Source organism: Vanessa atalanta, chromosome 3, assembly GCF_905147765.1.
Source record: "Vanessa atalanta chromosome 3, ilVanAtal1.2, whole genome shotgun sequence".
Lineage (NCBI taxonomy): Eukaryota > Metazoa > Arthropoda > Insecta > Lepidoptera > Nymphalidae > Vanessa > Vanessa atalanta.
In genome coordinates, this window is record NC_061873.1 from 3,258,082 (window position 1) to 3,285,986 (window position 27,905).

Here is a 27,905-nt window from a genome sequence, read left to right on the forward strand (position 1 = left end):
AATCATTATTAGTATAAGTAGTCAGATATACAAAAAAACCGCATTTATTAGAAATTTTCACTAATTTAAATGTATATCGACATAAAAATCTTATTAATGTTTACAAAATCGTTTACAGTTTAATAGTGTTTAAATTTGAATAAAAAATTAAAAGACCAAAACGTGTTCGTGAAAGTATAAAATTAGCGAAATTATACAAATCGAGATGTTATCGAGGGGTTTTCGTGTCGCCTGCGCCTGCGCACAAACACCTCGGCTGCGTGCTCGCAATCACAGCTAATTATTAACAGGGTGGTCTCAATACTGGACACACAACCTACATAGAATATTAACGAAATTATAAGTTCAGTAATAATTATACCGTATCACTGGCAGATAAAATAATAAATGGAAATTTACGAACGTTTAAGTATTTTAATAAATGTCAGAGATGTGAGCCGGTACAGAGCGATGGTTGCTTGAAAAAGTACTATATGTTTAATTTTTTATCGTATGAATTAATGAATTAATTATTCTTAATGCTTATAGTGTACTATCACTGCAATACAATATTGCAGTGATACATAATTTTGATTTTGATTACTAATTCAAAATTGTTTTTAAAAGTCAAAGTCAAAAATCTTTATTCAATATAGAAGTGCTTACACTTGCTTATTGATTGTCAAAAAATCTACCACTGGTTCGGAAATTAGCACCTCGGACATGAGAAGAACCGGCGAAAGAAACTCAGCGGGATAATTTTTTTTTTTTTTTAACCATTTTCCATGTACAATGATAATTATATTGTAGTTATTTGAAACTAATTATACTGATAATATATTAAGCTTATATACTTCAAATGTATATATGTATGTGTATTTATATATACACTGACTTTCTAAGTTATGTTTATGCGTAGGTCAAACACAAGTATAGATAGTTTGCAATGTAATTAGAACAGTACTAAATGTATTAAATTCGAACCTTATTCGTTTTTAATAAACATATAAAGTATATTAGTGTCATAAACAATAATTAATTGCACTGTTTAATATTTTAAAAAAAAATGCTATTTTGTTTTATTTTAATGCAATGTATGTCTATGATTTTTTTTTTTAAACTCTCTAAATTTCCCTTACTTAAAGTTAGATTACAGCAACAGCGGTAATCATGATTGATGCATTAAAACGGCTTTCACTCGTTCGACGGAATTTAAACCGAAAATACATAAAAATGTAATACTATTGATTGCTTTAATTTATTTTATAGAGAAAAATGTAAAATTCAATTTAAGTGCAATAATTTTGAGGACGCAATTTTCATTAGCCGATAAAAGGTTAATATATTAAACTTCGGATATAACGCAGAGATTAATTTGGGTTAAGCTGACTTAACATTACCGATTTCATATTTAACTTTTTATAACCTAAAAGGTTTTTAAAATCTGCTCTTAAAAATATCGTTACTTAAGAGTGTTAAATATATAATTTACCACTAACAAGACGTGATGGCTTGTCGATTACGAAATTTAATTTTTCGACGCCATTTAACATTAAAAATGTAACGATTTTAGTATCATTTATGACCAAAATTAAAAACTAAATGATTATGTTGGGGTTTCTAAAGTTAATAAATTGATAAACACTCCACGTTTTATAATAATAATTAAAAAAAATAACGAATATTCACTTAAAGTTTGTTAATTTATCTAAAATTCTTATTATTAATAGATTTATATTATTTCAAAATGTTTGAATCGAACATATTATTCAAAATTATTGTGTAATAGATTTTTTAAACTGATTTATTGGCATTTTTTTTAAATGCTGAGTAATTTTATTGTTACTTCAACCATTTTTATTACAGCAAGAGCTGTGAACATTGTACTTTGATCGGTTCAAAATTCATTGTCAGCCAAAAAATTGCTATTAACAATGGAATCAGTAAATATCTGCTAAGTATTTTGTCGTGTTTTGTTTTACAGACATAATCCGTAATTGATGAATTTATTAGAACAATAATTTATCAGTAATTTACTATAATAATGTTATTGACTTTATATAGTGAAGCTAAGAGAAGACAAATTATATATTTTTATATATAAATGTAACCTTCATGTCTTAAGTTAATTTATATACTCTACGTCGCATGTCTAGCTCTGACTTTATATAAAAAGGAAACATAGTACGAAGTTTTTAATATTTTCATTACCTTACATTATTTTATTATAATAAAACATATTTATAATAACTGATAACGTGATTAATACAAATCTTCTACATAAAAAGTTTCCACGACCTGAAATAACCACGCAATGGACCTTGGACTTCGATACATCATACACTTTTCATACACATTAAACTGTCATAACATAGTTTTGTTATCCATTGCTGTATGAGTATCGGTAATGTGAATGCGATTCTAAATAAAAGGACAATGTAACATTCATGAATAAAAAATATTGTTATAACTTGAATTTTATGGTAGAGTCGGTATTGCGTGATGCATAAGTACGTTGTAACGTCATGGCAATTACTATGTTCATGAATCCTATTTTTAACATGTTTTTGTACTGTAAAGGCCTCTAAAATATCTGATATTAGGTTAATGGCTCTGTTCTCTGAGTTTTTAACATTTGTTATTCAAGATAATTACTTATAGGTATTAGAAAAATGAAATATATTTTCAACTATCTCGATAAAGATAGTATTGTACATACACTTTTATTACTTTCAAGCAAACGCTGTGTTATAAAACTCTTTAAATATCTTAACTAAGAAAAACTTATTTATGTAGATAATTCTAACAAAAATAAGTTTATAAATAAGGTGGTTATATTATATCCAAATAAATAATTATTCGAAGAGTAATTTAAACGTTATATAACCGCCCGGTTATGTTTTACTTATACACAAAGGCTAAAATAAAAATTACTTACAGCAAAAAGGTTTTAATGCAGACGTCGAATCGATCTCTACTCCGTGAATGGTTTGCTTCGTTCTGAAACATGAAAAGTAATAAATGTTAAAACTGGTTTTACAATCATTATTTGTTATTGAATATTTTACAATTTAATCTCGTATCTATCAAAGAGTAAGCGTTATAATACCTTTTTTATTTAAGTTTTATTTAATTTTATATATTTTTATTAAGCATTCATTTGAATTAAAAATGAGAGACACGATTATTAATCAAACTGTATGTCAAAATTTACTAATTAATATATTGTATACATAAATACACAAAATTATGAAATATACACAAGCAAGTAGGTGACCAACTGATTTCCAAATATAAAAACAGACACTTGAAGTTAATAATAAAAGGGTATAAGTAATTTTTTTTTCTGTACAAATAGATTCTGTCACTTATACCACTTTGAAAACAATACTAATACTATAATACAAATGGCTTAGGACCATATCATTGATAAAGCTTGATACTTTTTACAACGTACTAAAATCCTTTGTAAATAAAGCGCTTTATTTTAAATGCAATTTCTCAATAATTGATATGATCGAGTCAGTTTAAACAATATTTTGTGACTGTAATTCGAAATTATAATTTATCGACCCATTAAACCGGCACTATCGTTCAGGGTTGCTAGCAATACAGTTAGGTTTTCTACATACGTTATTATTATTATTATATAACCTTTTTCATTTCATATTGCATAAATAAACAGGTGATTTGGCATTATTCTGGAATATTTGTGCTTTATGATGTTTAAAGTGAAAAATTTATCAATACATAATTTGTTAGTGATTGACTAATGTTTTAGCAGATAAAAATGTTAACATACACAAAATTTTTATGAAAATTGTTTCTTTTAATACGAAACTGTAAGTGTCATCAATAAGACACGCTTACATTAAAAACGTAATCATTTAAAATAAGAAAGAAAATATTTTTTTCAGACAGTTTTTATTTGCCTAAATAAAAGTTATTCATTTTCTTCAATAATAGCTGGCAACCCTGTCGTGATCTAACCAGTATATCTAGGTTGGACTATTGTACATCTAACTCGGTCTATTGTGCGGTCACCACCTTACTTTGAGCTATTATTCTGTTCTACTCCTCGAGTACCTTGATGTAAACTTTATTTATAGTGGGTTTATTCTGCTAAGACAGGATCATAATTTAACACCTATTTTGATAACCTGTTTCTGGTATCTTTTTCTATATTAATATTAATTGGTAAAAAAACTTTGAAGTTAATATTAATTAATTAATAGAAGATCTTCTATTGATTGATTTAATTTATTCAATGACAGTGTTACAAGATAGACACAACACAACTTTCATAAATATTTATTTAAAGAAATAAAAAATAGAAAAGTTTATTTTTCCGAAAACTCTCATATTAAAATTACTAAGTCTTCCATTTAAATCAATTTTTCCATTCGATTTAAGACTAAACTTATATTCAAACATGATATTATTATAAATAAAGCAGTAGAAACTGAAACATTTTACAAAAGAATAAAATAAAAAGTATCCATCTGACCTCAAGTTTCTGAAACGGTGATTAAAGATTGGTCGATAGTAGCCAATGAACGTTCAAATTAATTAAACTGAGTTTGATCAACGTTTCAAATACTTTAGATAAATATTGTACATATCAAAAATATATAGATGTATAAAGAACAATATAATCAAATACACATACAGTTACATAATACAAAATAGCATTGATTTATAAGCTAAGTATTATTAAACAAAGCGGTATCATTACATTCAACGGTATAGAGAGTTGAGATACTCGTAAATCCTTCGCTCCGAAACTATTGTCCCGGGGCGTAATGAGAGCAGTGATGCCTGTCTATGATACCGAATTCTATGAGAGACAAACTGTTCTATTTATAATTTAAAAAAGCTATATATATATATTAACCAGTATTTAATTTGTATATCATTAATAACAATAGCCCAAGCCAAGCTTAAGCCAAGAGTACCCAAGTTCTATAATAAACTTGCTTTTCATCGGTATATTTATGACCTGCGAATGACTTTTGTGCTATTAACGCTTCACTTTTGAATGCGTAGATATTTTTCTGCATTTTTATTAAGTCATCAAACTTAGTTTAACATTTAGTTAATACTTTGTTAACTAGCAATGTCATCATTATTTCGTATCATTTTCATTACTTTCGGAACATGCTTATACAATGTATTTATTTAGCTATTTTTTACTACAGTGACGAGATAAGTCAAAGTTTTCAAATACCCCAGGTACAGTAAAACCCCGATTAACCATTAATTGAACCGTTAAACTCGTATCAATCATCGTTTAAAGGAGATCGTTTTAATTATCTTCCGTTATTGAATTTAAATTATTCACATTGGATCAGTCAAATCTATTTCAATATGTCACGCTTTCCATTTGTCTCGTGCGAGAATTAATTTTATAATTAATTATTATTGACTTCTTTGTGTGAATTTAAATGAATACTGACCTGGTTTATATATTATATCAATTAAAAAAATATATTTCATATTATTATTAATAATAATACAACTTTAATGTTATTAATTATTTCAAATATGTTATAAAATAGTATCATTGTACTTGTGGAAATTTTTATACACAAATGATGAATGTCGTGTGACCTTTCCTTTGAACTTAATATTGTTTTTTCACAAAAATGAATGGCGGGCGGGGATAGAATGTTTCCCACGGACCCTGGAACCATGGGATGGGAACGGAGGCATTCCCTCACTGAGGATCGCTTAAAATAAATTAGGTCTGCATTGCTTAGCCGCGCTTTGCATCATACATTCACGGACTTAAATCTTAGATTGGAGAGCTCTAACGGCTATGGTCTTATGAATTTGCGCGCAATTGTGAGCTTCGTGCATAAGTTTTATTATGGAAGGCAAATGAGCAAGCGAAACGTTTTTCGAAACATTTACCTTTAGTCTCTCACAATTTATTTAAATAAACATAAAAACAATACAATAGATCACACAACCTTGACATGAAAAATATTAATTCGATTTATTCAAAATGTATGGCCAATGCCCTTTACATCTAGACTTAAGAGAATAGTTTTTATACAATCTATTCCGGTCGTTTTTCTTAGATATTTACCAAACCGCAGAAGCGGTTAATACGCGGTAGTCGCCGGGGCTAATAATTAGGGGGTGTGGTGGGGGGCGAAGTTCATTACCCTCTACTGGAACCTGCAAGGATATATTCTCTTGGATATAAAGCTCTTTGATATTCCAATAAAATTATTTAACATTTAACTTTAGAAACTCCTTTAAATGACTAATTCTCATTTTTTTAATACATATATTCAGCCGTCAATATATTAATTAAGTTTTAATGAGTCTCGGCTACTTGTTGAACTTAATTATACGATACAACATTTAATCTATAGAATATTATAAAGATTGCGGACATCAACCTGTGAATCCCACGAAGCCTAATTTCACACAGAACGTTTGAGAAACAATTAGGCATCCATTGTATCACATTACGAATACCGTCAGTCGATACACCAAAGTTGATTAGTAATCATCACCGCGCCGCTCCCGCGCACAATGCCTCAATAAGACCCACAATTTCAATCCGCTTGTAACTCTGTTTGATTATGATTATACGCTGTCTATTAAGGCAATTATGAGCGAAGACGTACAGAGAACATATATTTTGAGCGTCAATTAGCATTGAGTTTGCGTCATACAAATCCGATCGGTCCAATCGTGGGAAGATAAATTGCATAATTTTTCAGTCGGTCTATTTATGACACAAAGCTAATGGCATACGTTGTTAACATTCTAGTTCGAAATCGCTTTATAGCCCAGAGCTTAACACGTCGCATTGCCCAAAAACGTGCCCTCAATGACATAAAATGGTCGCCGTTCAAGCGGTAATGAATATTTAATTGCGTGGATATATTTTGTGACCGACGCTGAAATGATTCTAGCATTGTCCGATATAATTACGGTCGTGATTGCGACGAAAATTTGTTTATTCTGGAATGTCCCCAACTGTAATCTTTGTCATATTGTTGAGTCATTTGAGCTCGTGAAGGTAGCGTGTGATTTCGTTTGTTTTTAGATCGTTGACCAATTTGTTGACTCTTGTAATATTCCAAAGAAACGATTGGATTTATAAAAAGTTAGACTCATGATTTCTCGTCGGATTTGTTTATTTATATAACTGCACATTTGTAATACATTTTTAATAGTGAATAAATCAAGGTAATGATCGGGTTTACAGCCTCATCAACGTAGATTTCTATAATAACCTGAAATATTACGTCTATTTAATTTAACATATTTCTTCCGGAAATTTGGCATCAAATCATTAACAAAAATAACATACTCTACATAAGCTAACCAAGCTAGATGATAATTTCCACTGACTGACTCAAACAATATTCAGAAACAACGGTACATTCTTGAGACATGAGGAGGATTTGAGCACTTCGATTTCATTTTCAATTTAAACTTACAAAAATTCTGTACCTAATATTTATCTTAATAGCTTTCAATTTTATATAATACCGTAGATGTACGCGGATAGCGTGTTAGTAAGTATCTGTTTCTATCTAATCCAACGGACGGACTGTCATTGAGTTAACGGTATTGGAATGGATAGTATGACTGTGCATAATTCCATTAAAATTGAGGCCCGTTTCGATATACCACTATGTAATTTACGTATATACGCGACTGTATCCCAAGAGCCACGCAGTGGGTACTGTTAACTTTTGGTATACAGATGTAATACAAAAACTGCATTACCAATATCGACGTGAAGTCAACCACGATAAAAAATTGTTCTATACTTTTATGATTTAATTTTAATTTAATTAGATTACATATTTAATATATTATGATAGTATATTTCACGTAAGTGCCAACGATAGTTGTATAAAGTTTCGACGCAATCGAATGAATATATATAACAGGAACGAATACGGAACGAACAAAGAAACATTCATTTATATATGTATGTGTATATATGAATAGATACAAAATAACACGCTGGTAAAGACAGCGAAGTGTTTTACAATCAATTACATTCAAGACTGGACTTGATTTAAATGGAATTATTCCGATTACCATGCGCTCGCGTGTACATTTCACTATTGGTTAGAATAATAGGAACGCCCCAAGTCAGGTTAAATGACTTATAAGGGTATTTCCAGTGCAGAAGTACGAACCAACAGGAATTAACCACAAATGCATGCCAAAATAATGTTTTAAACTGAACTTATTATACTGTAAACATTTTAAACGATAATATATTCTATTATCATATTATTGTATTTTTTTTCTTTTATTAATATCAAACTATTTTTAATTCAAGAAGGCTTATAAAAGCACCTTGGAATCGTCATGTTATAGTCGTTTTGATATAAGTTTTTCATCCATACTAAACTATTATAAGTACGAAAGTCCTATCGATTAGTCTGTACCTTTCACTACCAAACCACTGAACTGAATTGGATTAATTCGGTATGAACCTAACTTGAACCCCAAGGAAAGTCATAGTATATTTTTTATGCCACAGACGAGAGCTTATTGTTTATAAAAAAATAACCATATTCTGATAGCTTAGGATTGAGTTATAATTAACATTATATTCTATAAGTCAATTTAAATTCAAACAACGTAATTGGCACCCAACCGTAACCAGCCCTCTTTATGAGAATTTTTATATGGTTTAGTATAGATGCCTATCTATAATAAGCCATATAAAAAGGTGGGTAAAGAGGAAACAGTTTACCATCGCCCATAGACATTGGCGCTGTAGGGATATCTCCAACGCGCCACGAACCTTGGCAAATATATATATATGATATAAACCGGGACCTACTGAACATGCTTCCTGAGCACATGGTACAAAGACGTCTCCATGATCGAAATTAATTAAAACTTTAAAAACTTAGAATAATCTTTGATAAGTTTCCGTTTAAAAAACAGTCATTAAAATATTTTGTGTGAATATATTTTAATTATATTAATTGAAATAAGTTACATTTTTGAACTATTTTAATATTATTAATTATAATTTCATTCTAAGTTTAAATTAAAACTTCTTAAACATAACTAAAGAGGTTTCATTGCGTTTTACTTAGTTCGATGAAATAGGATAATAGGATCCTATGTGGTACCTATACCTATGTCTGTGTTTTGTGAAGATAAGACTAGACAAAGCCGTAAAATATTATTATAACTATCTAGGATGCACCATAACGAAGAAGCGGCCACTTCCCTATAAACTTTTAATGTGCATTAGGTAAAACGAAACCTGTTTGGTCATGAAGTATTGTATAACAGCGTGAGAGCTGCGCGTTTCCGTCCGGCCATAGTCAAGGCTAACCGCAACACGACCAATGTGAATATACCCTACTACTTTGAACTTCTAACCATCTATCTTACAGATTAAACTTGGTCATGTAACGCTGATTCATTGTATTGAAAAACGCAGGTGAATTCGAACAAACTTATTTAGTGCCGCGGTTCGTAATTAAGATATGGTATTCCGTCTCACTCGTCAGCTAAGCTATAGAGGGAGAGGTAAATATTCAAATTCGACGGGTAATTGTCAATCCGCTCCCACGTTATACATTACAAGTGGCAATAGTGCTATAATAGGTTTAAATTTATTCGTGAAACCGCATTTTAAATAAGAACTATTTATATTAATAAATATAATTATATAAACTTGGCGTATAGAAACGACTACTTGGTCTCGTAATATGATAATTTTCGATGCACTAACATAGTGTACTTTTCTTGTCGATTCAAAATAAACGAATATCGTAAAAGATGCCTTCGGATCATTATCGTCCAATTCAAAACTCGCCGAGCCACTATCTGTAGCGTTCTCAAAAGATCTTACGCCGTCCATTTCTCTAAATAACACACCCCGATACAAACATTAGCGACTACTTCTGTAAAACGTGGAACGATAATATCGTAATAACCACCATCGGCACTAAAGCTCGAAACGAAGGTCTTCAACTCTTTTATGGTCATCATCGTTGAATGACAAATGAATTGACTGAACGCGAATGAATGTGTTCTTTAGAATATGTGATAAATATGGCAGGTAAAAGTATCTCGTCGCTCACTTTTTACTTAAAATCATATTCAATAAGATTTCGTATAATAACTCGCGATAAAACTGTATTAACAACATATTTGCATTGATACGGCAGTTTTGGATGAAATTTCATACGTTTAAGTTAAAATTCAAAATCTTAGTTCAAAATAGACTTACAGTCTTATTATTTTATAAAGGTTTCTGACTCCCAGTTATTAAATTATCCGTGGACCAAGAACTGGTTGCTACCTTAGTCAGCGCCTCATCTTGGCTATACGGAGGTACAATGTTGCCAACAAGTTGGGTTGGTATATGCCTGTTGTACGTCGCTTATCGAAATGAAAACATTTGATGCAAGATACATTACTTTGTTTTTTTTTTTTATTAATAATAATTAAAAGCGAAGAACATAATTTATAATGACCCTTAAAAAAAAATTAATATATATATTCACATGTAACTTTATAATTTAGATTGAGAAAATATTAGCTACTCTTCTCAATAGAATCTAGATCTAGATCTACCTTAATAGCTTTTTATTCAATTAAATTATTTAACATGACGATTTAAAACTTTTTATAGATTAGATATATTTTGATTGAATGTTTTATAGTCTCGTTATAATTATCTTCTAGATGGAAATTATAATCTATACAAAACAATCCTTTTTGAATGTGTCAATTAATACCAAATGTTCTCGTATCGACAGTTCCCTGTCAGTGTTTACAGAAATAATAGGTTATTTATTTCGTATTGAATGGGCCCTGAAACTAATAACCGGGTGTCCTAATTGCTATCAGATAATATCGCATGTCATTAGCTAAACCGGCGCGGTAGGTCCGTCCGTCGTTCAGTCCGCGGTTACTTTACCTAACCAATTATTAATCAACCTACAATCTACAAAGGTATTGATACAATTAATTCAATATTAAATCTTCTTGAGTTTATGCATTTTAGAGCTGAACTGGCCCAATGGAATGAGCGCGTTATTTTTAATAAATTCGTTTTCGTGTGCTTAATTTGTGTGTAGATTTCATCTCGCGGTCGGTTTGGAGGATAACATCGTGAGAAAACCTGCATGTGTAATGAAATTTCGACACACGTGTATTCACCGCACCGGAACAGAGTGGTGAAATAAGCCCCATAACATTTTTCTAATTAGATAAGAATTATTTACATAAAAGGCCTCAAGTACATACGAATAAAAATTAAAGATAGCTGATGTCCAAACTATGACCACATGGAATTGGTGACACGAAACCTCTTGGAAAAAAGTTCCCATCACCTATTGCCTTCTCTGTCACAGGTAGGGGCAATAAGCTAAATATTACAATGTATCTCTTTTATTATTAACTATATACAAGTCTTCGTCTGGCTGAGATACATATAAACATGACTACATAGCACATTCGTAAAATACGGCTAACTTGATAACATAAACGTGTTAGAACATACTTCTAAAATGAGGATACTAACACAAAGAATACCTTGCACTGAATTTTATTACTCTACAATTTTGAAGGTTTATAGCCAACTATATTCCATACTTTTATTACAATAAAAAGAAAGCAATTTCACTAACTTGTTCACAAGTCACATAAATTGAAACAATACTACAATTCATTTTAATATTACGACCTTACTCGCGAACTATAAAATATATATTTAAAGAATAAAAATTCCCTAGTTAAAATTAAATAGTCAAATAAATAAATGATAAATTTAGTTTATTTTAAGCCAAAATATCTGACGTAGATAAATATTCATGTTTAAATTTCAAATCTGGGTCTCGCACATGTTTCGAAATCAGAACCTACACTAATTCGTTGATATGATAAGATAATTAAAATAATCAGGCAAATATCTTGGATTTCTCGTTAATTTGAACCGATATAGAATACTTTATCAATTTAAAATAAAAATTTAAACATTAAATCGTAATATTGACTCACCAATACCGACTGTTAGATCTGTGTTTGAAACGAATTAATGATTAATAAAATAACAATATCGAATAAAAATATGTGATATATTATCTTAAACTTACGTCAATAATGCAACTACATATCAATACAAAATCATTCACTCGTTCATATTTCATTTATTCGGTACTGAATCATGTGTTTTTTCATTCATCTCTACTACTATTGTTATGTGTCGGTCCATTTTGTGTTATACCCATTCACATCCTGTAATATAACATTTTATCTCCAACTTAGATGTTCATACTATAACAATAAGAATCAGGTATTCATTCAGTTTATTGAGATTTTCCTATTGATATTTTATCTGTTCTTAATATTCCAGACACCCGTATCAATATTGATCGATAATTATTATGACCTGCTTCGGCAATTCTCGAGCGAGCCAACAACGGAGGAAGTATAATAGTGCAATAGAGAGTGCGTAAACACTCACACGATGCATGAGAGGGTTCAGGTGCAGGACCAACGGTGTTAACGTGGTTTCTGGGTAGCGTAAACAATGTGAACTTCGAAACTTCAAGGTGCTATACATATTTATACATTATATAAAACTCAATAACTGATTATCGCCTGAAATCAGACTTTTAACACAGGAACTCTCTGCAGCCGTATATGTTGTTCGCTAGGGCAACAAGAAGCGATATTGTAGAAAATGTTTACATTATCATTTCAGTTGCCTTACATCTATCACAAGTAATTCCTACAAAATCACCCCTACCTCCTGAAATACTCAAAGTTAAAACGCCTTTGCTGTCGAGTGACATTCATCACTAGCTTATACTTGTTCCTAGTACTAATAGACAATTTCTACAAGACTCTTTTATATTTGTAAGAACATACATAGTACATTATATGTCATATGACTTTATTGAGTATATATTGAGAAGCAACTGTCAATATATTAATTTATTTAGATTTGTTTCTTAACGATACTTCGGGGCCCATTCATTATTCTTTATGTCTTGGTTTATACCACCATTGTTCAGTACGAGTAATGCTGAGAGCCGGAATAAACTGGTATATTACATTAAGTGTTATCAGCAAAAAGCTGTAAAGATCGCGTGGTTTCGAAGCCACAAACCATTTGTTCAATTTTGGTCTTTCTGATAACCAAATGAAGGGGAGATATTTGATAAAACAATTCCTTAGTATAATATTAATCAACGGAATTTATTAAATAATGGTAATTTTCATTTATTTTTTTTTCATTGAGCAAATTTCTTGTTCATTTTTTGTTATTAAAAAGAAAATGTTTTGAGAATTAATTTAACAAAATAGTATATCAACACCAGGTAGTTACTACCAATCCAATAATAAATATATAACCTATTTATTTTAGACCATTTACGACATTACATGTAATATTTTGTTCACAGTAATAAAACGTAAAACAATTGACTTAATAAGAAAAATCTTATGTAAATATTGATCATTAAATTTGATCGGACACAAGGTAATTTAAATTGCAACAACTCCATAACATACAAAATACTATAATTTTAGGTCTGGAGGTAAATAATATGTTTCATTGTCGACTACATAATACTACATAATATTAGAGCCAAATGCTCTGGTTAAATTTAAAGCCGCACCACCGTAGGCGTTCCAGTTCGATACAATCCGTTGTTCCAGCACCTATATAGCGCACATCGCCGCCATTTTATTGTTCTCGTGATTAGAAAGCCTGTTGTACAACGCTGATTGTACTCACATATAAATCCTTAACAATTACTCGAGAAACGAGCGTGGTAATTTAATTTTGTTAACGTCGAAATCAGTTTAAACGAACACAACTAATGTACAATACATGTTAAGTGTTTAGATAACAAACGCCTAAACGTTACAAGATACGTACAACGTTCACGCTTAGTATTATCGAGTTAAAAAATTAAACAATGAAAATGTTATAATTTGCTATTAGTACGTCAATTGTAATCAACAATGTGCTTTAGTAAAACGGATCGTACAAAAAGTTGCATTGTTACCTGCGAAAGTGGTCCACACAATATCCAGCGACGAAATGATAACCCACCGCTCAAACAATCATCACCGGACAAAAGGTCCGAAACAGTTATGCCTCGTATTGCTGGACCCGACGAGCGTGTCATTATAGAGCAGCAATTTAAAGGAGACCTCCTGAACCCGTCCTAATCGTTAACGGGGCGCTTGAGACCGCCGAGAGAGATGTCTTTTCAGGGGTCTACGTGAAATGGACGCGGCCGTTAAATCTCAAGCATTTGTGGTGGCCGTAGTTTCTCCCAATTACACCGTCTCTAGCCGGCGATTGGCCGCGCCACGAAGAATCCGGCCTGTCGTGACTGTGATAAAAAAACTGACGCAAATTGCCGATACGCCTCGTGCACACAATTTCATGCTCCGACTTTAGAGAACGATCTAGATTCGTCATATTTCAAAAGTAACGCGAACACACTAAATTAAATGTGTTAGAAACCGAAATATCTGCTGATAAATTTATATCTCATATTAATTGCTATCGAACGCTTTGTTAAAGTCAGTTAATCATCTTGTAAAGATTTCATTGAATTGTTTTTTATTACTTTTTATACTTTAATTGGTTTGATGCTAACACGACAATGTTACACGGCGTTTCAGTTGAAAGATTGGAAACCATGTAACTTTAAACATTTATAAGAACACTTGTGTTTATTTTCGAATCTTTGTTATATGCTGTTAGATATTTGTATTTAATTTATTAATATATGATATTTACCGTGCAACGAGTTCTTTGATTTTTTTTTTTTTAAAACACAACAATATCTATAAATCTTTAGAAAAAATTGAAACCTGCTGCAGTCGCTTAAATGAACGTTCGGTCAATTATCTTTCCAACATCAAATTATTATTTGTGTTTAAGCTAAGTACGATAATCGAGTTTTCCGTAGCGCTCCCGGCGGGCCGAGAATAATGCTGAAGATCGTCAAGTCATCGCTTACGGTTCCATTTGTCGCGGAACATGATAGCTTTTTTTTATATTCGTGTATTGGTTTATGTTAGGGTTGTGTTTCCAATAACTGAAACCCACAAAACCGCTAAAAAACTTTAATATAATTATTTATTTACAAGAATTTATGTTACCAGCGTCTCAATTAATATATCATTTAAGTGCTTTAACCGATGAGACTATAAATAATTTACGATTTTAAAGTTTACAACCCTAAAGAACCAGTGTTGTCCAATGTCCATAGCTGATGTCGATGCTTATCTCCGGCCGATTCGTTCCGGACGGAGGACGCGGCGCGTGACGCACGTCGATTAGAAATCTCGTCTCGGATGCCGCAATACGACGTGCTGTCGATTGGCGGTCTCTATTAAACGCGATGGCTGCTCAACTGTTCTGTTTTTGAATTCTTTTTATTATCTGTTTCGCAGATGCAATCTAACGACCAGTTGCTAAAAGGAAAAAGTTCTATACAGCCTACGTTTTATTTTGTTTTTAAGATGAAATTATAATGCTTCTTATAATATGATGATCTTTCAAGAGGTGATATTGTATTTAGAATTAAATGTATTAATATACAGAAAATAATAGAATGACTAAACTGTGTTCAAAATTCTTTAAGTTTTCTAGAAAATATTAAAATTGAGTAGTTCCTGCTATTATTTTAAATAATGTAAATGAGGTACCGGCACGAAGCCAACGGCCTTGGTTTTGGTTATTCACTAGTTCAAAGGTCCGAAAAGACATTCATCTTTGGCAATGTCAGTGTAAATTATACGAAAATACAAAATTAAAACAAACACTCGCTGGACATGCTTAGTAAGTAAAGTTAAGAACATTATAATATTTAGGTAGCTTAAAATACATTAAATTTTTTACTTGACTTTTAAGATTACTCGAATTAAAATTATTTATAATATAAAAGAAATAACATACATTCAAAAAATAAACCTACACTTGCGATAATCTAATCTCGGTACATTGTACTTTACATTGAATGCAATTAAAGTACAAACAAATTTCGGTTACTTGTGTACTGCAAAGAATTAATTACAAATTTAACTAAATAAATTTCGAGAATGATCCTTTTGAACAGATTGCAAAATTAAATAATAAAATTTACTAACCTAACTTCTGATAAACCATAAAGCATTTTTCTTCGAAACTTCGAAGTATTTCCAACGGTTAATGTTATTAAAATATATATTTTTTAGATTATTGCAAACCATTTTTATTAATAGTCATCTTCGAAACCCAATCGTTTTTGAAACTTTAATACCATAAAAATAATATTCGAAAGTATTTTTAACGCTGAAAACACCGCATCGTTCCAAATGAGCAGCCAAGCGTGAGCGTCGTGGACAACAGATAAAAACTAATTGACACTATAATAAAAGAAATCTTTATATCAGAACTGAGCTTGAATAATATGGATTACAATAAAGCAAACATAATAAGAATTTCGATAAATGTAAAATAATGTTTAAGTTAAACTAGCTTTTATTAACTGTCGAAGCATTTTGATTCTTCTAAATTAAATTAGTTTTTAAACCAAAACTAAAAGGGCACAAAGCAACAACTAAAAGTTATTCAAATTTTTACAGTACGGTTAATTTTAAAAGTCTTATTATCGGGCGCAATAATAGAGACATATTGCCTTTATTATTGGAGGGATTTCGAACACTAATCTACGTAGCGAAAATAGCATTTGCGTTCTTCTCAAATAAACTAATATTAAAGCTTCACAAGAGAAAATAGATATTTCAAAAATAAAAGACAATAAACTAAATTTAAATCATTTCAAATATCAAAACTTATTATAATAATTATTATTATAATACTATATATATACTCGCTAAACCTAAATTCCTGTTGATAAGGAATATTATATTGATCACTATATAGATATTATATGTAGTTTATATAAAATAAATAAAGAAAAATAAAATAATGGATTAAATATAAGCCATGCATCAGTTTTTACAGCAGACATAATCAAGATTAATCATTAAATCAATGAGAATTTATTCAAATCATATGGTTTATCAATGTCAAGAGATACTCGTGCTCAAAACTTATACTTAAATCTCGATTTATAGAATCAAAAATAACGAACGATACGAAATGGCAGAAGAATCCAAGTGCAAACACGTGAAATCCATAATTTATTTAGTTTATGGTGTGGAATTTTCTATATTACTATATAGGGATATTTAAAGGCAAAGAATAGTTACAACGCAGGCTTAATTCGTGTGTCAGGTTGACATTTGTTTATGATAATGTACTTTCTTTACATCTTAAGTCACTCCTATATAGTCAAGATTGGATGCAGACTAGGTTCTATTAACTGATACTAGGATTCAGATATTTCGTCCTTGTTATTTTCAATTCGCTATTTTGACTTACGTGTTGATATTTTATGACTTCGTTACATTATAATTGATAATTTAATTGTTTTTTGTAATGTATATTAATTATTGTATAACCGCAATCTTAGTTACCAATACACATAATTTATATATACGTATATGTCGGTACGAAAGAGTTCCAATTGTAAATATATTATCCATATGCTAACGACTAAAATATTTTTAGATATTTTACCTAAGCTATAATAATATTATTTAAATTTAGTTATTTTTTATATCTATCTTCAAGTGCATTGGTTCAATGGTGAATTCAAGTATTAAATAATATCAAACATGTATTCGTATTTTTTTTTTTTAAATGGCTAATGTATTCGTTTTTATTTTTCACGGACAAAGGAGCCACCTCTTGGTTAGTGGTTAACACCCAAGGACATTGGCATCGTAAGAAATATTAACATAACATCACCAGTACACCATCAACCTTGGAAACCACAATGATACGTCCCTTGTGCCTCTGGTTGCACTGGCTCAATCACCCTACAAAACGGAACACAACAATACTAAATATTACTGTTTGGGGGTAAAATATGTGATGAGTGGGTGGTACCACCCAGACGTGCTTACACAGAACCCTAACGCCAAGATAATAATTTACATAAAACAAGTGCATTTTTTCATAAACATTTTACTTTGATTTAATCTCGCCTTTATCTAAGCAAATTATCTTTATAAATATAATCATATGTAATTTTTATGTTTCGCAATGCGGGCGTTAAGCTAAATCTTGTAAAATGACTGAATTGAAGATAATATACATCGTGTAAATTTAAAATAAACTTACTATTCGAACTCATGTTATCTTTTCTATATTTTCGAATTTAACTTTATATAAGATAAAGAGACGATATTTTTTTTATATTCAATACAATAATACGACTTAAGTATGAGGAAAATAGTTATTGTCATAGACGTAGCTACTAAGCCAATGATCCATTTAACTAACATTTAACTTTATCATTCGATAAAATTACTAAAAAATATGAATTTACTCATTCGTACATTGTTATAAATGTAGTAAAATTTTACAATCATATTATTTGAAATATTTTGCTGAAAACTAACTCACACTTGAAACTTATCATTTTATATCGAGAGATTAACTTATTAGTCATTCAAAGCGATTTGTAACATTCAATGTTAGTTTAATATTTTATAAAATGTACATTTTTAACGATGAATAACTCGAACGTTATACTTTAGTAGTTTACTTCTGATAATTTTATAGTTACATGCATTACCGTCTTTACCATAGGGCACATGGGGCACGTGCCCAGGGCCCCCATCCTGAGAGGGCCCCGAAAAACCAACAATTTACCAAATTAAACCAAAAAATATCAAGCAAAAAGGCCCCAAATTCATGGGTGCCCAAGGGCCCCAGCATAGCTTGACGGCTCTGGTTACATGTAAATTTTACAAGATAAAAACTAGCTTAAAATATAATATATCTTTACAAAATTACGAGTGTAATAACTCAGTTGTGCTGCAGTCTAACTAGAATTATACGAGTGCACGTACAACTCGTTGTTAGTGCAAGAGCCATTGGACGATTTTTTGTCACGAACCTATTTTTTTGCTAATTTAGCCTCATAATAACGTTTGTCATTGAGACTTGCTACGTAGTCGAGTCTGAAGTGGTTTTTATACTTTTAAGTTATTTTAACTTCAATTGTACAACAAAAAAATCTCTACGTAGCATTTTTTTTTCGTAATAATGAAAATTCTTTCGAGGAAACATTATCAGAGCGCAGCACATGAAATACAAAAGAACAATGACCCAGATCCGCCAAAGATAACTATCGAAGTGACGCATGTGTGGAATCGATAACAGTGGGTGTACACGCACGCACTCCGCGGACCTTATCGAACCGACCAATATTTACCCGAGCAACATCAACACGCGAAATGATCCGCCGTGTGAACGAGACCGGCAACCTCCACTAATTGTATTAGAACCCTAAGACGTAATCGAAGGGCGAACTCATTCAACTAAATGTCACATCATGATGAAATAAAAAATACATTACACCTACCTATTCAGCGGACAGCAGCTGCACCGGAACGGCAGATGCTTGCTAACCGTCGCCGGTGGAACAGAAACGATCGAAACACACCGGTTAGTTTTGTAATACGAGTAAAATTTTCACCGAAATAACGTGAAAAACTTACCGGTGCCGAGGGTTGTAGAGAAAGCGGCAGCGCTGGCGCACTCACTAACAGCACACGTGCACGAATGCCGCGGCCGCGCACCTGTCGCGGACTGACTTGCCATTTCCATATTTTATTGTATTTATGTTCGGACGAGGCGCGCGCGCAGCCCGGCGCGGTGAGGTGGACTGACTGCCGACGCGCACGATACCTGCGCTCACCTGCCCCTTCCCCCCTACCATCAGGAACCGGATGGCACTCCAAAACAAAACGGTCAACAAAGGACGTGCCACGAATGTTCGCGCCGCCACCGATCGGATTCACCGAGAAGGGTCGAGGGGGCTGCTCGGCCGGGGAGTCTTTCCGATTATACAACACCTGACTCACGCGCCGAAAACTGAACGCCATGTGATTTACGACCGCCCGCTAATGTAACAGTCGCTGACTACTCAATTGTTTTCTTAGTCGAATAAATAATTGGCACAATTGTTGAAAAATGATGACGACAGGTTTGACGAAAATGCAAATTAGGCAAGCGTTACACAAAAATACAAAGCGATTGTTGACACAGAAATAATTTGTCAACTGCTGAGCATACTGAACTGGAAAAAAATAATGATTGCTCAACTAATTGTCACGGAATCACTCGTAAACAAACGATTGTATGCGGATTGCGCATCCGAACTACATACAGTTTTATGTAGGCATTCGTTTATTTGGATAACTCCGGATTTGTATTGCTATGCCACGTTAACTGCGTTGAAATTATTTCCTTTGTGAATTAATTAGTTAGCATCACTTACATTTATTTAACAAAATCTCTATATTTTTATTTGTCTAACAAAACATTACAAATGTCAATAACGCAAATATTAATACTTTATACGTACAAACGTAGTACACAAATATGAGTCTTATTGTAAGAACATAGGTAAGATGTTAACTTTGAAACAATAAATAATCATATAAATATTTTATACATTGCAACTGGACTGTATGTCATAGCCGTGTATCGTGATAAGCTCTACGTGCGGTGCGCCTGCGCCGATAGCGCGTCACGCCGCGCCGCGATAACAACCAAATACTGAAACTGAAATTTCCATCAATTCTTTACGGATAATATTATAAAATTATATTTACAATGCACTTCATGTATACATATCATAATTATGAACTATTGTAGAATTGCGATAATGTATTTGCACTGATCGAATTATGATTAATTTCAAATCGCTAATGTAAATATATTATATTCTTATTTGTTTATCACTTGTTGGCTCCAAATGATATAAAGCGTTGAATTTTGCTTTTTTAATTTTCGCGTTGGCCGAATGCCTTTATACCGTTATGCCTAATAAAGGCTGAAAAAAAAACTGCTAGATTGTTAAATTAAGAGAGCTCGTACAGGTTTTCCTACTTTGTATTTATATGGACCATGATTACTGTAGATTAACCTAGAAAAATGTCTGTTGTTTCTATATACTTTAAAGACAAGCTTTGTAGAAACACCATCTGCCTGTTTCTGAGATATTTACAAATTATATATAGTTTACACAATCGAAGTAACGTAACATAAATGTTACTTTTCTTCGATAATGAAAATTAATTTAACGAGCTTAAGATTCTCATAAATATATATCGGACTATAAAAATACATTAAATATATATACATTATTAACTGCATAGGTACAATACTAATTATAATATTGAGTTGAGATTTACTAATCATTTCATAATTTCAATAAATTTATTTTAATAAGAACAATTGCCGCGAATTCGATTTTTTTTTCTAGTCTTGTCTAAACCCAATACGTATAGAAGCACATTACGTATGTAAAACTAGGCTCTTTAATTTATTACTATCGGAATTTAATTTTAAGAGGGTTTAATTGCTTAATTGCATTTTCAATGCTTAGACTAAAAAACAAACAAGAAGCTAATAAACAAAAATATATATCATTACAAACAATATCACATATATTGTCGATGAATATATGTTATGTATGTATATATATATTTAAATAACTCGAACTGCGTTGAATCATCTGTGAATATGTTCTTTTTTCTAACATCACAAGTCATCAGCGTCAGAAATGCGACACAACACCGGATGGACCGCCATATCCGACGGGACCGACGCAAAAAACGAATCTAGCCTCCGTGATATTATTAGACCTTTTAATATTAAGTAAACGGTTATAAAAATTCGCTTCATTATTCTGTTAATCTGGGCCGACTTCGTTTATTGTTATTAGTAAACATTGACCTTTTCTTTGGATAGACGAGAATATTATATATTAGTATATTATAATTAAAAAAAAACTATGTTTAAGGGAATAAAATAAAATAATTATTTTTATACTATAATATGTTAAATATGTAAAGGTATATAGCATTTGACATAGCATTTATGGAATAACAAGTCATAGTAATATCAAAGACAACGAAGCTAAAAAAATATTTATCTTGATTAAATCTCCTAATACCTAAAAAGTTTTATTGATGCGAGAGCGCCTTTGTATATTTTAACAATCTACTTTTTTTTTGGCAAAGTGAATTAAAATTCAAAATCGTTCAATTTAAATTTTGAATACAAAATAAGAAATTAATTGGAAACAATCTTTGATATCATTTTAAGAAATTTCAATTACATTTTCACAACAAAGACATTAAACCTATTATAGAAATTGATATAACAATATCATTTAAAAAAGTAGGCTATGTTCTCTATAATTTACAATACACAGCCTCCTTTTTAAATGTCTATCATATATTAAAGTGAAGACTAGAAACAAATGAGGTTGCATATGAAAAATATTTTCCAATAATAAAATAACACAAGGAACACTAGAGACCTGCAGTCTAATGTATGAATATATTTACGCTGTATTCATGACGCGTGGGATAATAATTGTTGATAAGTGCACTTGAAAACGTTATCAGAGAACGTTCAGAGACTGCAGTCATGCATTGAGACGTTCTGAGATGAATCATTTGATGATGCTGTGTCATTGTATATAACTATTAGAATATAACTAAGACGAGCAAATCAAATAAGTCATAAACTTGAGTCGAAATACTATTTATACGAATAATATATTATTGTGATTAAAACATGCAAAAAGTGCCAAAACCTTGTCACTATATAAGTATTTATCATATTCCTGTCCGTTTATATCCAGTTAGAAAAGGCGCGTGCACACGCAGCTGCGGGGACAGATGCCTTTCGCAGAGTTAGCATAAATACATTTTATTGCTATCTTCACAGTTTTTGCAATTTATCTATAATGGATATGTTCCGTTTCTAGGAGCGACAATATACGATAAAATATTTTATGAAGCTAATAACTAGGATTACATATTAAATAATGACTAAATATTTTAAGCGATATTCGATTTAAGTAAATTTTAGAATTTGCTTTATTACCGTCAATATCGAACTATTATGTTTTACGGATTTTATTTTTATCACACCTTTTAGTATCTGTGGGTCAAATATTGCAACAGATATTTAATTTGGTTCCACCTAACAGATTGCGCTGTAATTATTCGTTTTATTTTTATTCAAGTAATTTTTTTTTCCGATCGTCACAACACATTCCTGTTTGCTAAATATTGTATTACAGCATTTATATACGGCTGCCGAATAAAGAAGTACTTTTGGTTGTAAATTATTTACCTATAATATTTTAAACGAAATGTGGTTACAAAATTACGTATTAAACTAATCGACGGATCGAAAAAACTAGTACAGAATTATCAATTTATAATATTCACATTCAATTATATTTACTAAAATATTATAACTACTTATTGAGGCTTAATGCTTCAGTCATATAAACTACAATAAAAGGTGACTGAATCGCTACTCCTTTTTTTCATAAATCAAAGTAAATCTGTCAAAGGTTGATAAAGATGTTATTAAACATCTTTTTATTTTATATTTCCATTATGTAAGCATTGCTGAATTCATCTGAAACTAAGCAATATAATCCTAATCATATCAAAGATATATTTTTTTCATTTAAACTAAACTCCAAATAACAACGAATTTACACGCACATAGGTAGTAAGCTCTTACTACCTTCTGCAAGCCCGTCTGGGTAGGTACCATCTACTCATCATTGGTTTGATGTGAGGAAAGGTTAATATTGGCGCATTGTCGATGTAAGAAATGCTAAATATTCCATATAGCACTAATATCTATGGGCGGTGATGACCACTTACCATCAGGTGGCTAGTTTGCCCTTCCGCTTACCTATAATATAAAAAACATAGTATAACATATAGCGGTCTAACAATTACAGATTCGAACTACGCAGGACATATAGTGCACAATAGTGTGCTAACACAGGTGCGCTCTCTATACAGGAGTGAACACACTTCCAACTTACAGGTTATTATCATGACAGAAAAATCCTATAACTTTTCATGGTCACGATTTAGAGTTTCAGCCGGGTACGTCGGGATTCTAGCCTTGGCCAGTAGACCATCGAGACAGGCAGAAAAAAAAACATGAAATTATGTAAAGTGTTTGAAACCGTTAGTTTAACAATGTATGTAATCAGTCAAACCGCGCACGAGGACAACCCTGCAATTATTGGTATAAATCTCGAATACGGAACTTTATTTCTAGTATCCGCTGGATGCACTAATAGGTCTTTTAATTGCCCTATTAGTGTAATTTTCTTAGTGCTACTATCCACCAGCTATTCTATTTTGTCTGTAATTTTATAATTTTATTGGCTTCCTTTTACTTTAATGTTTTAAATTATAATAACAAGAAAATGAAATCTATATCTCATTATCAGTTTTATTACTACTTAATGCTGGAATAATAAAGGTAAACATTTCTATTACAGAAACAGTGGTTCAAAACAACACAGAATTACTGTATTTATATCGAAATAAAAATCAATAAAATATATTTTTTTAATATTTTCCACGTAGTATGTCCATGGTTCATAGTCAATCCGGTGGATAATATTTTTCTGTGTTCTCATATTATTAGTATGTATGTTTGGACATTCGAATTTTAAAAATTTGACGGTTCGAACACGTCTGATAAGAAAAGAAAAATCCATTAATCCGTTTATTGAGGAAGATCATAATGATTTTACGCTGTGGTCCAAAGGATCACTAACTATAAACTTTAATAAACCTGGCAAACTACACTGGAATTTAGCTAATGAGATGCACTTTATTATATACTCATCATATTATATAAGAAATACCTACATTTAATACAAAATGAACTTGAATGAAACCATGAAAATAGCTGAAAAATAATATGTAGGATATTTATCACACCCAGAGTTAAAAGGTTCTAATGAATAAACAACTACCCGAAGTGTCACGTTCACACACAAGAAACAAATAGTGTTATATTTAAACAAATAGTGCCCGTGAAAACTATATTTTAAGTATGAAAAGGTAAACGATATTAAGACCCCGTTTTATTGCCTTCCACTGTCAGACGGACTGGTTCAATTTTCGATAAGAAATCAGCTGAATTTCTATCGCTGTTTTTTGCAGGGCAGAGTATTTTATTTTCCCAATGATGGTTTTTACTGTAATCAGCATTACATAGTATTAAACAAAGTCGCTCACCGCTGTCTGTTCCTATGTATGCTTAGATCTTAAAAATTACACAATGGATTTTGATGCGGTTTATTTTAATATATAGTAATATTGTGCATGTATTATACATATACAGAGAAACACTGACAATTTTAGAGGTTTCTGAAGTGATTTTGTAAATAAACATATTTTTTTTAAGCAAAACTGCATTAATCCTTATATAATTAAGTACCTTAAATACATTTTGCATTTAATATTGATCAATATGGCACTTTACAGCATGTAATTTAAATGAATATTTTCGAAGATATTACAGATTTAAAACGCAGGGACATATCGACTTGTATTGTCTAATGACAAAAAAGGTTTAACGTCAAGACATTCTATCTATCAGCATTGCTCCCGTACGAAGCTGGGGCGGGTCGCTAGTAAGTAATAAAGTGTAAAAAGTTCAATGACAGTTTTTAAATATCCCACAGCTATTCTAAATTCTCCTTTTGGGGAGTAGGTTTGGACCTCCACGCTGCACAATTTGACTAACTCTTGTCATTAATTGCTCTAGCGTCCTTAAAGATTAGCTTAAAGAGATGATAAAGATAGCTTTATCATCTCTTTAAGCTAATATAAGCTAATATCAGCTTTGTAAACATTAATTCTATTGTATATTATGCTTAGTATTAGTAGTATTTTGTACTTTTGTAGAATAAAAATAATAATAACAAAAATAAAAGCACTATTATTATGATAATAATTAAATGCTCTTAGATTGCGATTATTGAATCATAATATTTTTATAGATAAAAAAATCGGATAAGTGCGATTCGGACTAACGCACTGTGGGTTCCGTACCACCAGACAGATAGACAAACGGACTCTGATGTTACAAAAATAATATGGTTTCGGATTGTTGCTTCTTGTCAATTTTCATTATTTGAGATCAACGTGAAGTCGCCTATATATTTTGATTTATTATGTAATTAATTTTTAATTGTTTTTACTTAGAGGTTTGATTTTTCACAGCTTCAAGATACGGCAGACCCTATTATTTGGTATTCTACTTTATACCTTTACGCGTTCCTGAGAAAAGGGTCTTGACGGAGAGACTAATAGAAAGACAGGCAGACAGACGAACAACGAAGTGATCTTATAAGGGTTCCTTCTTTCCTTTAAAGGGGCGCAACCCTAAAAAAAAGGTTCTCATAATAGAGTTCGGAATGCACGTAAATATATTTTTTTACCGACCCGCATTTTCGTATACAAAAGGAAAGATTTAAATTAACATAAATCTTAAAATATTTCATTACTATCAGACGGAAAAATGCGGCTAGTATTCTCGCTGCTATTCCACGAAGACTTGAACTTTACAGTATTTATTTTTAATACTTTAAAAATGGTTTTAATATTTTTAAAAGGTGTATTTTAGTAGTTCTAAAGAGACGTTTATACTCACGGATCCATTAAGAGGAGTACTAATTAGGTTTAAAAAAAGCACTTTTTTTTTTAATTGAGGGATTCCTTTGAACGTAAGACTGAAACTGACTTCAATGAACGAATGAGTGACTGTACAATAAATTCTACAAAGAAATTCTCTAAGATCTGAAAGAAATTGTTAGTAACACTGTAAAACTTATAATAAATTGATGAAAATTTAAAATATTTATACAAAATAATAGCATCCTCTAAATTTCCCATTTTCATCCGACAAATGCAGGTTTCCTCACGACGTTTTCCTTCAACGCCGAGCACGAGATGATTTATAAACGTAAATTAAGTTCACAGCTGCTCACCCAAGTTTGAACCAATCAGTTTGAAGTGTTTCTAAAGAAAATATTAATAGGATAGGATTTTGAAAAAAGAAATTTGAATTTGTCTTTTGCCCTTATTTATATAGAGAAGCATTTTAAGACGAGAAAACTCACCCTTTTTTTTTTACGGCATTGGTTGGCGGACGAGCATATGAGCCACCTGATGGTAAGTGGTCACCACCGCCCATAGACAAAGGCGTTGTAAGAAATATTAACCATTCCTTACATCACCTATGCGCCACCAACCTTGGGAACTAAGATGTTGTGTCCCTTGTGCCTGTGATTACACTGGCTCACTCACCCTTCTAACCGGAACACAATAATACAGTGTACTGTTATTTGGCGGTAGAATATCTGTTGAGTGGGTGGTACCTACCCAGACGGGCTTGCACAAAGCCCTACCACGAAGTTATCAAGTTACCAAGTTATCTCGTTATTTTTACATGACTTACGATAAAGCTATGTAACAAATGAGCAATCTCTCTAACAGACGACGCATAAGCAGGACGCTCAACAAACGGACGCATAAACTATAATAATGATTCAATCCCCTCAAACCGGAATATAAGCATAAGTTATTTGCATTCTTCAATCATTGACACCGTCAGTTTTTACTCGGATGCCTTCATAATAATAACAGAGTGTAAAGTAATAAGTCATGTTTAAATGTATTTTCAACATTGAACCGGCTCACTTGACGCCTTTCTTAATAGCTTATTATAAATCTATGTACATCTTCCTATCGACCTTGGTTGTTTGCTTTTATTAGTTTTATTAGTAAAACGCTTCATGTTCCGTTTTATATAATTTATTTATTTATATTAAATCATTTTTTTTTTATGTTATTCAAAAATATACGTCACTTTTAAAATTTTAAACAATGCATTAGCATATTTTTAATCTGTTCTTTTTAACAAAAACCAATTTTTGGATTTTGAAACTTGTATTTAAAAAAAA

The 27,905-nt window shown here is 31.3% G+C and overlaps 1 long non-coding RNA gene across 1 annotated transcript; it reads right to left on the reverse strand.

The window, feature by feature from the left end:
* Nucleotides 1-2,933: 2,933 nt before the first annotated feature.
* On the reverse strand, nucleotides 2,934-19,738 carry LOC125077379. The gene is made up of 3 exons (XR_007120740.1): nucleotides 19,585-19,738; nucleotides 19,449-19,490; nucleotides 2,934-2,979 (listed from the first exon to the last, which is right to left on the reverse strand). It is a non-coding gene; the product is annotated as an uncharacterized LOC125077379 (long non-coding RNA).
* Between the last annotated feature and the right edge of the window lie 8,167 nt (nucleotides 19,739-27,905).